The 13,829-nt window shown below is 35.9% G+C and overlaps 1 protein-coding gene across 7 annotated transcripts in view; it reads right to left on the bottom strand.

Annotated features, from left to right (window-relative positions):
• The window catches only part of SLC16A7 (solute carrier family 16 member 7), a 201,653-nt gene that overhangs the window by 100,475 nt on the left and 87,349 nt on the right, over positions 1-13,829 (bottom strand). Inside the window, exons 1-2 of one of the 7 annotated variants that reach the window (XM_079142798.1) lie at positions 4,408-4,851; positions 436-566 (exon numbers count right to left, since the gene is read on the bottom strand). The exons of 3 other annotated variants lie outside the window; for them this stretch is intronic. The gene's annotated coding sequence lies outside the window, so the exon portion shown is untranslated. Of the gene's footprint in view, positions 1-435; positions 567-4,407; positions 4,852-13,393; positions 13,529-13,829 lie in introns of those variants that run through there. 3 more of the 7 variants (XM_079142799.1, XM_079142804.1, XM_079142800.1) reach the window with 3 other exon arrangements.

Genomic DNA, 13,829 nt, shown 5'->3' with positions numbered 1-13,829 from the left:
GGAAATAGCTCAGCTGGTAGAGTGCTTGCCTCGCAAGCACAAGGCACTGAATTCGATCCCCAGTACAGCAAAAAAAAAAAAAAAATATTATGCTGCAGAAGACATGTTTGGGTAACCCTAAGATGGCGGCTGGCGTTGAGCTATGAGGTGGCACATAATTAATGTTAACACAGCGTGATCTACCTTTACCTGATTAGTTAATGTCTCCTTTGTGCTAGTGGTCAATAGATATTCCTCATTCTTCCTTGATTGGCCCTGAGGGGCATGCCTCAATTGTGCTAATCCTAAGCTGAATTGGCTGCCTTAGGTATATAAGAGACTCCTATAGGAAGCACCAGGGATAACCGGATAAACAGCTAGTAGAGAGGGATAACCGGATAAGCATCCTATAGGCAGCACCACAGATAGATGGCAGAACGCAGGACTAAGCCACACCTCTAGATTGCTGGGTGGAGTATAAGCAGCACCTCTGATAGATGGCAGAACGCAGGTTGCAGATTGTAGAACGGAGAAGTAAAGTCACACTTCTAGACAGCAGAGTGAAGGACGCAGGATGCAGGATGCACCTTTAAGAAGAAGCAGCAGAACTAAGAAGATATAGATCTCTGAAAGTGTAGTCTCTCTCTCTTAAGCAAAGTCTCTCTTTCTGTCTTATGCAAAGCCTCTCTCTCTCTCTCCTCTCAAAGCCTTTTTTCCTCTATAAGCTAGGGAACAAACAAGCAAGAAAGCAGTGCACTAAAGAGAAAGATAATAGAATTAACTCAGTTTCCAGTCCACCTCCAATAAATACCTGTGCAATTGTTGCTGCAGGCGGCAACAAATTACCGCGAGATTGTTGCTGCGAGCGGCGACATTATGCCAGCAGAAATACTGCCAGTCTCTACTGAAAGAAATAAATAATAAAACAAAGAAAGAATGACACAGGGGAGAAAAATGGATGCACAGGTTTGAGGAAAGAATTCCTACAGTTCCAAAGAATAGGGCTACCTCCATAGTTTCAGGGAGCAGGGCCACTACCCAGGGCTGAGAGAAAAGTAGATAGGACCATTCTGGAAGGACCAGAAGACACAGCACCGAGCAACAGAGAATTTTTTCCCAAGTTGTATAACATTAGGGAATTTGTACTGGTAGGTTTTGAAGCTGCTCTAGGTCAGTAAAACCTTTTTATTTTATTTATTCCAATTATTTTTTAGAATGAGAATGTACTTTGTCATATTGTATCTTGGAAGTAGGTAACTTGTTCTCAAGATTTCACAGGTTGACAGAAAGAAATTTTGTCTAGGAATAGACTACATTCCAAGTCTCACCCATAACTGATTTAAATAGAATTTGGACTTATAGCTGATATTGGAATAACTAAGACATTTGGAGATGTTGGGATCAGCTGAATACATTTTTTGTGTGTGGTAGGGACTTGAATTTGGGGGGGGGGGGTCATAGGCAAACTATTATTGGTTAAATTACATTCCTCAAAAAAGATAAGTTGAGATTTTTAACTTCTAATACCTCAGGATGTAAATTTATTTGGAAATGGGATGTGTTTGTCAGTTTTCCACTCCTATAACAAACAGCTGATATAATCACAATAAAAGGCACCCCTCCCCCGCCCCCCACCATTTCGGCTCACAGTTTTAGAGCTTTTAGTTCCTGATCATTTGGCCCTGTTATTTTCTTCCTGTGGTGGAACATCATGGTGAGAGCAAACCTGCTCACTCTATGGCTAGGAAGCTAAAGAGAAGAAGAGAAAGAGGCTTACGGTCCTATTTCCTTTGAAGGCATGCCTACCATAACTCACACACCTCTCTCCAGGCCCCACCTCTTAAAGTTTCCAACACTTCCCAATAGTACCCACATGGGGACAAAACATCTAACATGAGTTTTTAAGGAATACTCCAGATCCAAATTATGCCATAAAGCCAACGTATATGTAATTGACTGGGATGGGGTCATACTGGAAGAGGGTGGCTCCTAATCCAGTGTAACAGATAGACTTACAAGAAGACCGCCATGTGAAGACACAGAAAGATGGGGGGTGCCAGGTGAAGACAGGGGCACAGACGGGAGTCCCATTGCTACCATCTTCACAGGGCATTCTCCCCGTGTTTCCTTGTCTTCACATGCATCCACAACTGAGAATGAACTTCTGCTGTTCTAAATCACCAGACTGTGGTTCTATCATCTTAACCCTAGGAAGAGCTCACTAATGATTTATAATCCACTAGGTCGAGTCAGACATAAAATCACATGATTCTCACACTAATCATTATTATTGTTACAGCCTCCAGGTAGAGCTCACTTATAGCCTACATTTAGAGCTCCATTGAGGGTTCTTACAGGTTATGTGATTTACAAAGCAAACTAACTGATCTACTGAGATGAGGAAAACCTACTAAGCTAGGTTTTCCAACACCTGCACATTTCATTGCATTGAAAGCATTGACACTCTCTCTCTCTCTCTCTCTCTCTCTTTCTTTTAGAGAATCTCAAATTGTGTGTGTGTGTGTGTGTGTGTGTGTTAATATCTATGTGTGACTGTCAAAAAGACATGGTGGATTTTTCAGGAATTCATGAAGGATAGCCAATAACGTGCTAAAGAGAGAAACTTTTTGATAGTAATTTGCCTTGTACATGGTTAATAGGAAACAAGTGAATATCCAAAGACCACAGTGAATGAGAATATCAACTAGACATTAATATGTATAATCTTGGTTCTGAATATTAATATCTAATATCAAAAGATGAACAATTGACTAAAATATAGTAAGAAATTTGTACATATCTAACAGTCTTAATTATTAGTCTCAATTTTTATCATACTTTCAAATAATTTTTCTAACTTTAGATTGCATATTAATTGTCCCAAAATTTAAGTTTCTTCATATGTATTTGTATACTTTGATTTTACTCGTATTTTAAATTTCCATAATTAGTGAAATTTTAGCCATCTGGATGATTAACTTATGAAGTCTGAACTTCTGAGCATGGTTTTAGTGTTTACTAACATAAAAATTGGCAATATTCTCTTATTTAACCTTGAGGAACTTCTTTTGTAGAGAGAACTTAATTATAACTAAGCAAATTTGTATACAGAGAGAAGAAAGGGATTATATAAATTAAACTGGTTATAGATACAGCAATGCCAGTGGTGGTGAATCTGGAAAAAAATCACTACGTTATTACACCTTAACTGCCAGTGCTTATCTAACTGAACTTCCAAATGGAAATGTATTAAGGAATAAAATATTATTTCCCTTTAAAAAACAGCACAAACATTGACTAATAAGCTATTTACTCTATTTGTCATCCAGTAAATAGAGACTTTGATTCCACTCCCAGAGCTCCCAATAGTTTTTGTTACTTCCCCTCTTTAAACACAGTTCCTCTTATTGAAATAGAAGTTCTTTTAGGTTTTTACCAGCTCCAAATTTCAATTGTAAAATCATCAATCATTGCCTGGCATTTAATTTCTGTTCAGGAAAAAAATATATAGAACACTACATATGTAGTACCACAGAAACATTTAGCTTCTAATGTTTTCTTGTCTTTATGACTTGTGTCTAAATCCAACAAACACAAGTTTCCTTGGCATTGGATACTTGTTGAATAAAGATAATAGTTACCAGAAACTTAAAAAAAGAACACAGACTCTATTTTGTGATCTAGTGACGTAAGTGATATATCCTTCATGTTCTAAGTTCAATGCCGAATATGATTACTCTGTATGTATACAGCATACTTTTATTTTAAGAAACTGGCTTTGAAAGTCATAAATTGGAGTGAAAAAGACCTTTAATTACATAGAAATTATATAGTACTATCACCTGAAATATAACTGTACTATAACTTCATAGTTTGCCATATATCATACCAAATATTTGGGAAACAAATTACACTCCATAATAAAAAATACTAGATTTTTCATCAATGTACACTCAGATCTTTACTCAGATCTAGAATAGGAAAAATAAAGATATCCAGTTGTTTTACAACATCAAGATAAATACAATTTTAGTGATTCACTCTTACTTTCAGTATTTCAATGTTGAAGATTTTGAGTTTCCTTACTAAGATTTGGCAGACTAAATAATATATTATATTATTTTAAATAATTATAATTAATACATATTTCAGCCAGTAGACATGGGAACCACAATAATTAGTTGCATAAAAACATTTAAAAATTCTCTTTCCCTAATATAAGCACAGAATTCCTCATTAGCATTAGTACACTTTAAAAGTAAAATATTTTTCTATGAGTCAACATTTATAGCTTTTCTTTGTTCTTTGAATAAGCTTAGAACATGAAATCAGAGGAAAATAAAGGAATAAAAACAATCATATGTCTATAAAGTACAGTTAACATTAACAGTTTGTATAATTTTGCAGTTTGTATAATTTGAAAGTTACCTGAATAGAGAGAACCCAAGTTTGCTGCTTTCTCAGAGCACAGAGCTGAGCATAGAGGCAATTGATCATTAACTTCTAGCCAGAAGCAAACTTGCACACACGTCTCCAGAGATTCTCTGCTTTGCCCTTCCTTCTCTCTTCTCTCAAATAGGGGAAAGGTAGCCCTCTCTCTTCTTTAAGAACTTGCTTTGACATGCACAATTAGTTCATACTTTTCACAGTACAAAGTGAGCATAGCTCAAATTATATCCTGGGGGTCAAAGAAGGTGACCAAGTCTGGCAGTTAGAACTGCTAAATTTAATCTTCTGATTCTCTTTCTCTAAAGTTGATGTAGCCAGATTTTCAAGTGTGTTTTCCATTGTGTGATTAAACATCATGTTTAGAACACACTGCTAGAGTACTATATTATATATATCACAGTGTAAGTGAATCTTCACAGAGTCTGAGACCAGGGCACTCAGTAAGTTATGAACAATAATGAAAAGGCTAAGGTCATGTGTTGAATCCCTTTGTTGTCCAATCACATATTACATTCCTTTCTTGTTCAGCAAATTTGTAAATACATGCCCTCTGTCACAAGGGGTTCCCAGCCTAAGTGTGTAACAGTGAATCTGACTGTGGATCAGGGACACCATCTTTGTATATGAAGAAACCACAAAAACCTTTGGAGAAATGAAGTTATCGTTTGCTGGGGGTTTCTCATACTCCAGGTAGGCATTATATCAAACATCTGCATTCATTACCTCATTCTCTAAACGATATAAGATAGACATTATGTTAAGTGTGGGGAAAACTGTGGATCATAGGTTCAGTTACTTATATAAGGTGAAAAGGCTGTGGAATACTGGGTTCCTGGATTCAACTCCAGTTTGTCAGTTTTTCCATAATCAGTGGATAAGGGGCATTTGATATCCCATGGGAATGATGTGACTATATGGAACTGAGTATCAATAGCTGGGTGTAAAGGATGCTTCCCACATGTTTTAGTAGGCTACATTTCTAAATGTATATAATAGTTACAATAACCCAGGGAAAACTATAAATAACCTCCAGAAATTTTTTCTAATTTATTTAACCAACTAAAGCAATTATCTTTATGAAATAAGATATGGGGTATATTTCTATCCCTTCTATTAAAACCTTAACTTTACAACTAAAATGAAATAAAAACATATGAAAATTTTTATTTCCTATAAAACTAGACATGCACTGAAGCTTTACTACAGTGAACAAACTGTACTGTGGCATTTGGAATTATATGGTATATATCTGACAATGAACTCTTTAAGTGCATCTTTGTTCCAACACAACAGGGCTTAGTGGCTAGTATGAAAAGACAGACTACAACCATTTAGCTTAATGAGTTTAATGTGCTTTATTTTCAATTCTAGTATTAGGCAACACTTGATTCCATAAAGCATAGTACCTCTTCTGATGGGCTGGGCAGAAGAGATTGGTTTTACAGACAGAGGAAGTCTGAAGAAAGCAGAAACCAAAGAACAGAATGAGGATTGGTCATTTTAAAGTTACTGTCCTTTTAACGCAGAAACATAGAGATAAAACAATAGGAAAACAACTGACTGATTATCATCAGGTTGCTTTAAGTTATCTTTTTTGTGTAAGAAATAAGTCAAGAGGGAACTTCATTCTCAAGCCAATTGACACTGTACTGTTTGGGAAATTTGGATGTTATCTCTCTAATCTTGACTTTTCAGGTCAGATAAACAGCTTACTTTCCCCCTTAGTGAACTGGAAATATTGGGTCCTTGGTTCCAACTCAGCGCCCATGGTTCTAAGCCCTTAGTAAACTCCATTTTGATTTTTAGCCTGGTCTGTTGGATGCCAGTGCAGGAGCTTAGACCCAAACAATCATCTCCTGTAGTTTCCAACAGTGTTCATCACACTTATCTGGAGTAGAAGTACTGATGGAATACAAAGTGATTAATCAATTCAAAATAATGTCATTTTGCAATCTATAGAGATACACCTCAAACTAGCTATTTTTGTTAAAGGAACAAAATTTCAATAAAGATATTTGTTTTATCAACTACTAATACCTAATGGAAATATAACAAGATGCAATTTTATGTACAGAAGTGATTATTAAGTACATCATGAATGTTAACTTTATTCAGTTCCCTATCTATGATAAATATTTTTACTTAGAATTATTATAAGTTCTAAAGTTAAATAAAAGGAGAAATACAAAACTATATCTAAGTTTAATATGTCAAAATATACTGTAGCCAATAAAATCATTTCATAAAATATGATCTATAATGATTAGAATTGGCAAGAGTGTAGATAATATAGTTTGTACTTATTCACTATTATTTTGGTTATTGTCATTACAATATTAAATCCTTAAAATATACTCTCTACTGATTGAAAACATGGTTCACAAGAGCCTATTAGGAAAGGTTAAAAAGCTTCAGTTATAAATTGTATATTTATTTTCTTCATGCAGAATTTTTTTTCTTCACAGATGACTTGTAAGTTATTTTTGTGACTTACGCATACAATTTTAACAAATCTTTCAAAAAATTCAAAATTACCTATAGCAACAAAGTATGGATTAGTTTGTTACAGAAGAAGAGTATAAGTGACTGACTTCAACTGGCAACTTGTGTCATCTTTTTAATGCCAGGAAAACATTCAACAGTTGGCCTTCGTACACTTTTTTTTGTCCCCCTGGGGCTGGGGATTGATCCCAGGGCCTTGTGCAGGCTAGACAAGTGCTCGGGGCCACTGAGCTACCACCCAGCTCTCTCTTTTTCTTAACAAGAAATATATCATAGTCAAAGCACAAAGAAATTGTACTATTAAAGTTCAGCAACCATATTCCACAGGATATGAGATAAATGCAGACAGTTGTGTTTGCTACCTGCACCTTTGAGAAAAGAAAAGCCAAATGCAAAACAGAACTGTTCTCTAAGCTCTGGGGAGAAAATGCCTGAAGGTGACTAACCTTTGCCAAGGTGACACATTCTCAAGAGTAACTCCAAAAGTAGGACCACGCAAAGATTTTATTTAAATTTCAGTTTCTAAAATTCTCATTAATGTGGAGTCAGAAAAGATAGCAAATACAGATAGTCTTAGGAGAAAACCCTGATGAATAGCATATGTGCTCTTGGAACAGGTTATTAATTCTGCATTTGAAACATGACAATAAGTTCTTGGCAATAGATTTGTTTTTAACGTTATTCCCAAGTTTCATGCAGCATTAGCACATTTCCCTTGTGAGATTTTGATGTTTTTCACTTTATGAGTATGAGTAAAGACTGGATTAATGTGCAAAATCCAGGTTTTTAATCTGAATAAAAAGTACAGGGCCGGGAATGTGACGCAGTGGTAAAGCGCTTACCTAGCATGCACAAATCCTCTGTTCTTCTATCCCAAGCACTACATATAAAGAAATTTAAAAATTAAGCATAAAAAGTGTAAGAAACTCATAACAGAAAGCTCTGGTGTAAATTTTGGATTAGAAACAGCACTAAATTAGTCAGAAAGATACAAAAATTAAATACCTTACAAACATATGGGGAATCTTCTATTTGCTTCTCTCATTTAGATAAAATATTTTTCCTATTATTTTCCTGGAAAGAGTAACATAGTCTTAACATTCATTGAACAAAACTGACAGGGATTCTACTTTCTGGAGTTTAGAATTATCATGGAGCTCAAAGTTAGTATACTGTAGAAAAAAACAGTCTAGTTCACTCCTTGAGGTAATTACCCTGAGTCATAATGTAAAAAGGAATTTTTTTTAACCTTGGCTAAGAAGAGAAGGAAAGAAGTCTCCAGTCAAATTTGACTTATAGACTGGAGCAATTCCTTTAAAGTTTTCAATCCATCACAGGAAAATATAAAGGCAGGACAGTAGTCCTAAACACCAAATACACAAAGACTCTACCATCCCAAGTGATTCCCCTTCAAGCCCACAATAGTAGCTCTCTGATGAAACGGAATTATTGGCAGGTTAGTTTGAGTACATGGATCATTTAAGATCTTTCATTCCCTGGCTGTTATTCAGTCAACAGAAGATCTTAGCATGTTCAGCTAATTGAAAAAACATGTTCAGAGAAAGTGGTTTTTAAAATACCTTTCTAGTTCAGAACCTATGATTCCACTTAGCTCTCTGGCATCCCCTTCAGCGCACATGGCCACCTTCTGTTTAACGAACCTGCTAAGTGACTCAGCACAAAGTCTCAGAGTAAGTAATAATGTCTCCCGCTCTCCATAGTCATATTAGGGTTGCCAATCCTTAAAGATTCTGCTTCCACCAGGACTCAAATCTATCTCCTTTCCCTCATTCCCACAGATATCAAGCAACTTCAACAAATGTAGTAATCTCCCAATTGTTATCCCAGCCTTGAGCTCTCTACAACTACAAGTAATATCTCCACTAACAAGTGTCTGCTCAACCACCTGACCACCCAGCCACACACAGGAAGACCAGGGGACATGTTATAAAATATCATAGGATCAAATATCTAATGCCATCTACTGCTTCAGTTAATGAGTACAGATACTTTAGTGTGTTTTAGTTTTTACTGCCATTTTAAAAATAAGAAGCCATTATTTATTCTGGTTTTAAAAACTACAAATCTTTCACAAGATATAATATGAACAGAGTTTACAACTTCGAATTTACTGACTCAGTCACATCTCACTGGATACAAGATTCTGGTAGTGCTTCAAAAAAAGTTTATAATGAATAAACTTTGTTCTTCAGTCATTGTAAAGTATATAAATGAAAATCTTTCGTAGTTGTTATTTTAAATTATTTTAAAGGGAAGTATAGAACCTTCACCTGAGGAGGCCAGAAAATAACAAGAAAAGTAGTGCAAAGTTACATGGAAAGTCAGTTTATTGGACTCCTGGCCATGCCTCAAGAACTCATCAAGTCTATGGCCCCAGTGTTTTATGGCCTTTCTGGGTAACTGCCTGTGTGGACTAGACTTCTTGGTAAGCTCCCTAGCAGCAGGCAGAGGATGTGGACTTCCTCTACCCTTGCCTGCCTGTGTCAGGCCTCAGCCTCCTCACTAGACTTCACTCCCATGGGGAACCTGCTGTTTCTTAGTGCAGTGCAGCATAACTCCTTGGTGCTCTTCTTCACTGTTCTGAGAGATTCTTAAAGGCATAAAGTACTTGATTTAGGTTTAGGAAGTTTGAGTTCAAACCTACATTCTACTTCTTACCATGAAGAAATTACCTGACCTTTCTGATTCTCAGGCTTCTTACCTACCTAGAAGCTTCATGTTTCCTTTGGCAGACACATCTATTAAAATAGCACATCTATTTATTCCACAACTGCTTGCTGATTTGCAAGAAAAAGCCCTGAGCAAGTTTGGTGCAGAGATCTCTTTGTTCTTTTTTTTCCCAGGTGGGTCTCCCTACAAAGAGATATATTCTGATTTGTTATACACTACAATAATTTTACTAGGACAGGTTCCACCTGTACGAAGGGAAAGCATAAGTTTGGATATAAACTCAAAATAGAAACTCCATTTGAGTACATATGCAAGCCACATTCTCCAGTCCAGCATCAAAGAAGTTGGCTGAATCTATTCTTTTTCTTATGTTTAATTAATTGGTTTAACCAATATTTTAGTTAGTAGCTAGTATAAGAAAGCCATGATGGGATTGGGGCTATATCTCAATGGCAGAGTACATGCTTAGCATGCTTGAGGCCCTGGGTTCAATCTTCATTACAAAAAAGACAAAGACTAGAAAAAGAATTCACAGTTATCCTCCTGCAGCGGACGATAGAGTCCACAAGCTGAAGTAGAGGTCTAAAGTATTATTAGCATTGACATATCCTGTAGAACCTTGCATAATTTAGCTCATCACTATATGCATTCAACTATACTGTAGGAAAGAGACAAAAATAATAAAGTTACCTACTCCAGGCATCCTCTGTAGCATCATAAGGCTGTTCAGCATGCTAGGATTTGACTACCAGTACAATATCACAGAAATGTTCTCCTGTATCTGAAAACATTGTTCTCACTATCAACCAGATTTTCCAAGGACACATTAGCAAATATGACTGATTTAGATATACAGGTACTCTCCATTGATTATTGTCTGAACCATGTTATGAGTGGAGAAGATGAAACACTTAGTTGAAAAATTTTCCCAGCTTTAAGATACAGCCAAAAATCAAAGCTGGTCAATGTGGCCTGAAGTAAAAGTCTAACCATTTGATTATTAGGGTTAATATCAACCCATATAATCCGCATTCTGTGTAAAATAAACCTGTACACAGTGAGTAGGTTAGTGGTATTTATAATTGGAAGGATACAACTGGGTGTGCTCAGCTTACCTACTTATTTCTTGAAATAATTTCAAGGGAGAGATACATAAAGAAAAAGCAGAGGTGGCATTTGGTAGGTAATTTACTTGACACCTCTTCCTGATTCATTGTAGAGATGTTTTGTCCAGATCTTCATTTCTTTTTTTCCATCCTTCAGTTAATCACAGGAGTAAAGTTAAAGCAGAGGCAAGAAAATGATATCCTTTGTGAGATTCAGTGTTCAAAACGTTCTCTGAAGTCACTCAAAGATCCATGCATTTCTACAAAGGTAAGTGACTTGGGAGAGTTTCTTCTAATTTTCTGTCGTTTTTAATTGTATCCAGTTAGACGAAATGCCAGTTAGTGAAATGTGGGAAATGTGGGTCACAAAATAGAAACAGAAGGATTTGACCGAAGGATACCACAAAGATGCCAGATGTATTTGAGGAAAAACAAATCTCACTTAACTAAAAGCACATGTGTCATTACTGGTGTCTATTTCTCAACCACATACTCCATAGGCCTGTGATTATTGTGTTTAAGTACCCAATTTAAAGAGGTGGCATCCGTTGTCTTTCATGTCTTTCATGTGAAGATGGTGTTTTGTTTTGATTTGTTCCATCCTCTTGCAGAAAACCTAGCGAGTCAAGGACACAGACAAGCTGTTTCTTAAGAGCAATGAACAATTTAAAACTGTGTAGAAATCACAGGGTGCTGCTACTGGCCTTTGCTCTGGATAAACAAATCCTATCTTGCTGCCTAGCTCTTCCACTGGGATCTGCCACTTCACAGATTGGCAGTTCTCCTCTACACTGGGGAACCCTTGAAAAGCTATCATTTCTCTATTAGCATTAGGAGGTGTGCAACAAATTTTGGCTGAATTCATTAATATGATGTGTGCCTTAGAATATGGTACTGTGATGAAGATCTAAAAGGCTGACCAAATATGTGCTTCCCCTCACAGAGAGCATTAATCTCCAGAATATGTAAAAAAAAAAAAAAAAAAAAAAAAAAAAAAAAAAAAAAAAAAAACTGAAAAAACACAAATAACCCAGTCAATAAATGGGCAAAGGAACTGAACAGACACTTCACAAAAGAAGAAATATGATCGGTCAACAAATATATGAAAAATGTTCAACATCTCTAGCAATTAGAGAAATGCAAACTAAAATTACACTGAGATTTTATCTCACTCCAGTCAGAATGGCAATTATCAAGAATACAAGTAACAATAAATATTGGCAAGGATCTGGGGGAAAAGTTTAACTCATACATTGCTGGTGGCACCATAAATTGGTAAAACCACACTTGAAAGCAGTATGGAGATTCCTCAGCAAACTCGGAATGGAACCACCATTTGACCCAATTATCCATTCCTCAGTATGCCCAAAGGACTTAAAATCAGCATACTATAGTGATACTGCCACATCAATGTTGATAGCAGCTCAACTCACAATAGCTAAACTATAGAACCAACCTAGGTACCCTTCAACAGATGAATGGATAAAGAAAATGTGGTGCATACACACAATGGACTATTTCTCAGCCATAAAGAAGAACAAAATTAAGGTATTTGCAGGTAAATGGATGGAACCAGAGACTATCATACTATGTGAAGTATGCCAATCCCAAAAAAACCAAAGGCCAAATGTTCTAACACAGATGCTAACACACAATAAGCAGTGGGGGCAGGAAGAATAGAAGTACTTCGGGTTAGACAAAGGGGCATGAAAGGAGGGGGAATATGAATGAGAAAGATACTAGAATGAATCTGATATAACTTTCCTACTTTCACATATGAATACACGATGTCTTTAAAAACAATATTCAGACGAGGCATTTCTCTGTTTTTTTTTTTTTTTTTTTTTTAAATCTAGGACTTCTTTTTATATGATGCTGCATAACTTACATAGTCCCAAGACATCTGATACTTAACCACTTACATAAAAACATACTTAAAGACTCACAGGGTAAGATCACTACAATGGAATCAGTGAATTCCATGAAAGATATAATTACAGAATATGCAAAATCTGCATTATCTACATACTTACAACAATGAGAACAAAGAGTTATATAAAAATACAAGAGATTTTTAAAAATTAAGTGACATAAATAATACAATCGACAGGATTTATTTACATTAAAATGTGTCTATCCTGAAAGCATCTGCTCCAAAATTTTGGACACTATCATGTCTATATCTACAAAAGAGAAAGAGTTCAGAGAATATAGTATTAAAGATATAAATATAATGATAAATAACAATAGCTCATGCTTAGGTAGCACTTAGGATGTGCCAAATTCTGTCCTAAGCACTTAGCATAAATTAACGCAGTTCGCACAACAAGCACTATGAAGATGCCTTCTATGGCCTCACTTTACAGATGAAGGAACTGATGTTTGGGCATATTTTATTTAGTAAGCCTCAGAGCCAGGACTTGAACCCAGACACTCTAGGGTCTTCAGTCTACGGCTTAACAAGGAAGAGGCAAGAACAAGCCAGGAAACCATATGTCCAATAGGAGCCATTTGTCATATTATGAGTTTGCTCAACCATCATGAACTTAGTATGGAACAAAGTTAAATCAAAGGGATCAATAAAGGTGCATTTACATGAAGACACACCAGTTTCACAAACAGCATGACTTGGAGTACCCAGACAGAAGAAAATGCTGTTTACTCACTGAGGATATTCACAAAGTAGCTCTATTGGCTCAGTGTCCTAGAGTTCTTGGTTTTCCAGAATCTCTTGATCTAAGGCTTCACAGGAAAGCATTGCATCTTAAGACTGACTCCTAGAAGAATCAAAGAACAGAGCAACCACCTAAATATTTGATGCATGTTTAAAAAAATAAAAAGGTATCAAATTCCCAAATCTAAAAGACTCACCAGCATGCAGTTTTCTGATTTGTACTGTAATAGAAAATAGTTGAAATTGCTATTTGCCTTTTCTAAAATTCTAAAATTCCAAAGTTATATTTAAAGTCCCATTCAGATGTAGGTGAATTACTTAATTAAATTTATTAAAGCAATCACCCTGTGTTACAATCATACTGTTTGTGCCTACCCTTATATTTTCTGTCCTAAGTAAAATTTCCCAAAATACAGAGGAGTTCCTTC

Source organism: Sciurus vulgaris (assembly GCF_902686455.1).
Source record: "Sciurus vulgaris genome assembly, chromosome: 5".
In the NCBI taxonomy this organism is placed as follows: Eukaryota; Metazoa; Chordata; class Mammalia; order Rodentia; family Sciuridae; genus Sciurus; species Sciurus vulgaris.
This window is presented reverse-complemented; position numbering and strand designations above follow the sequence as displayed.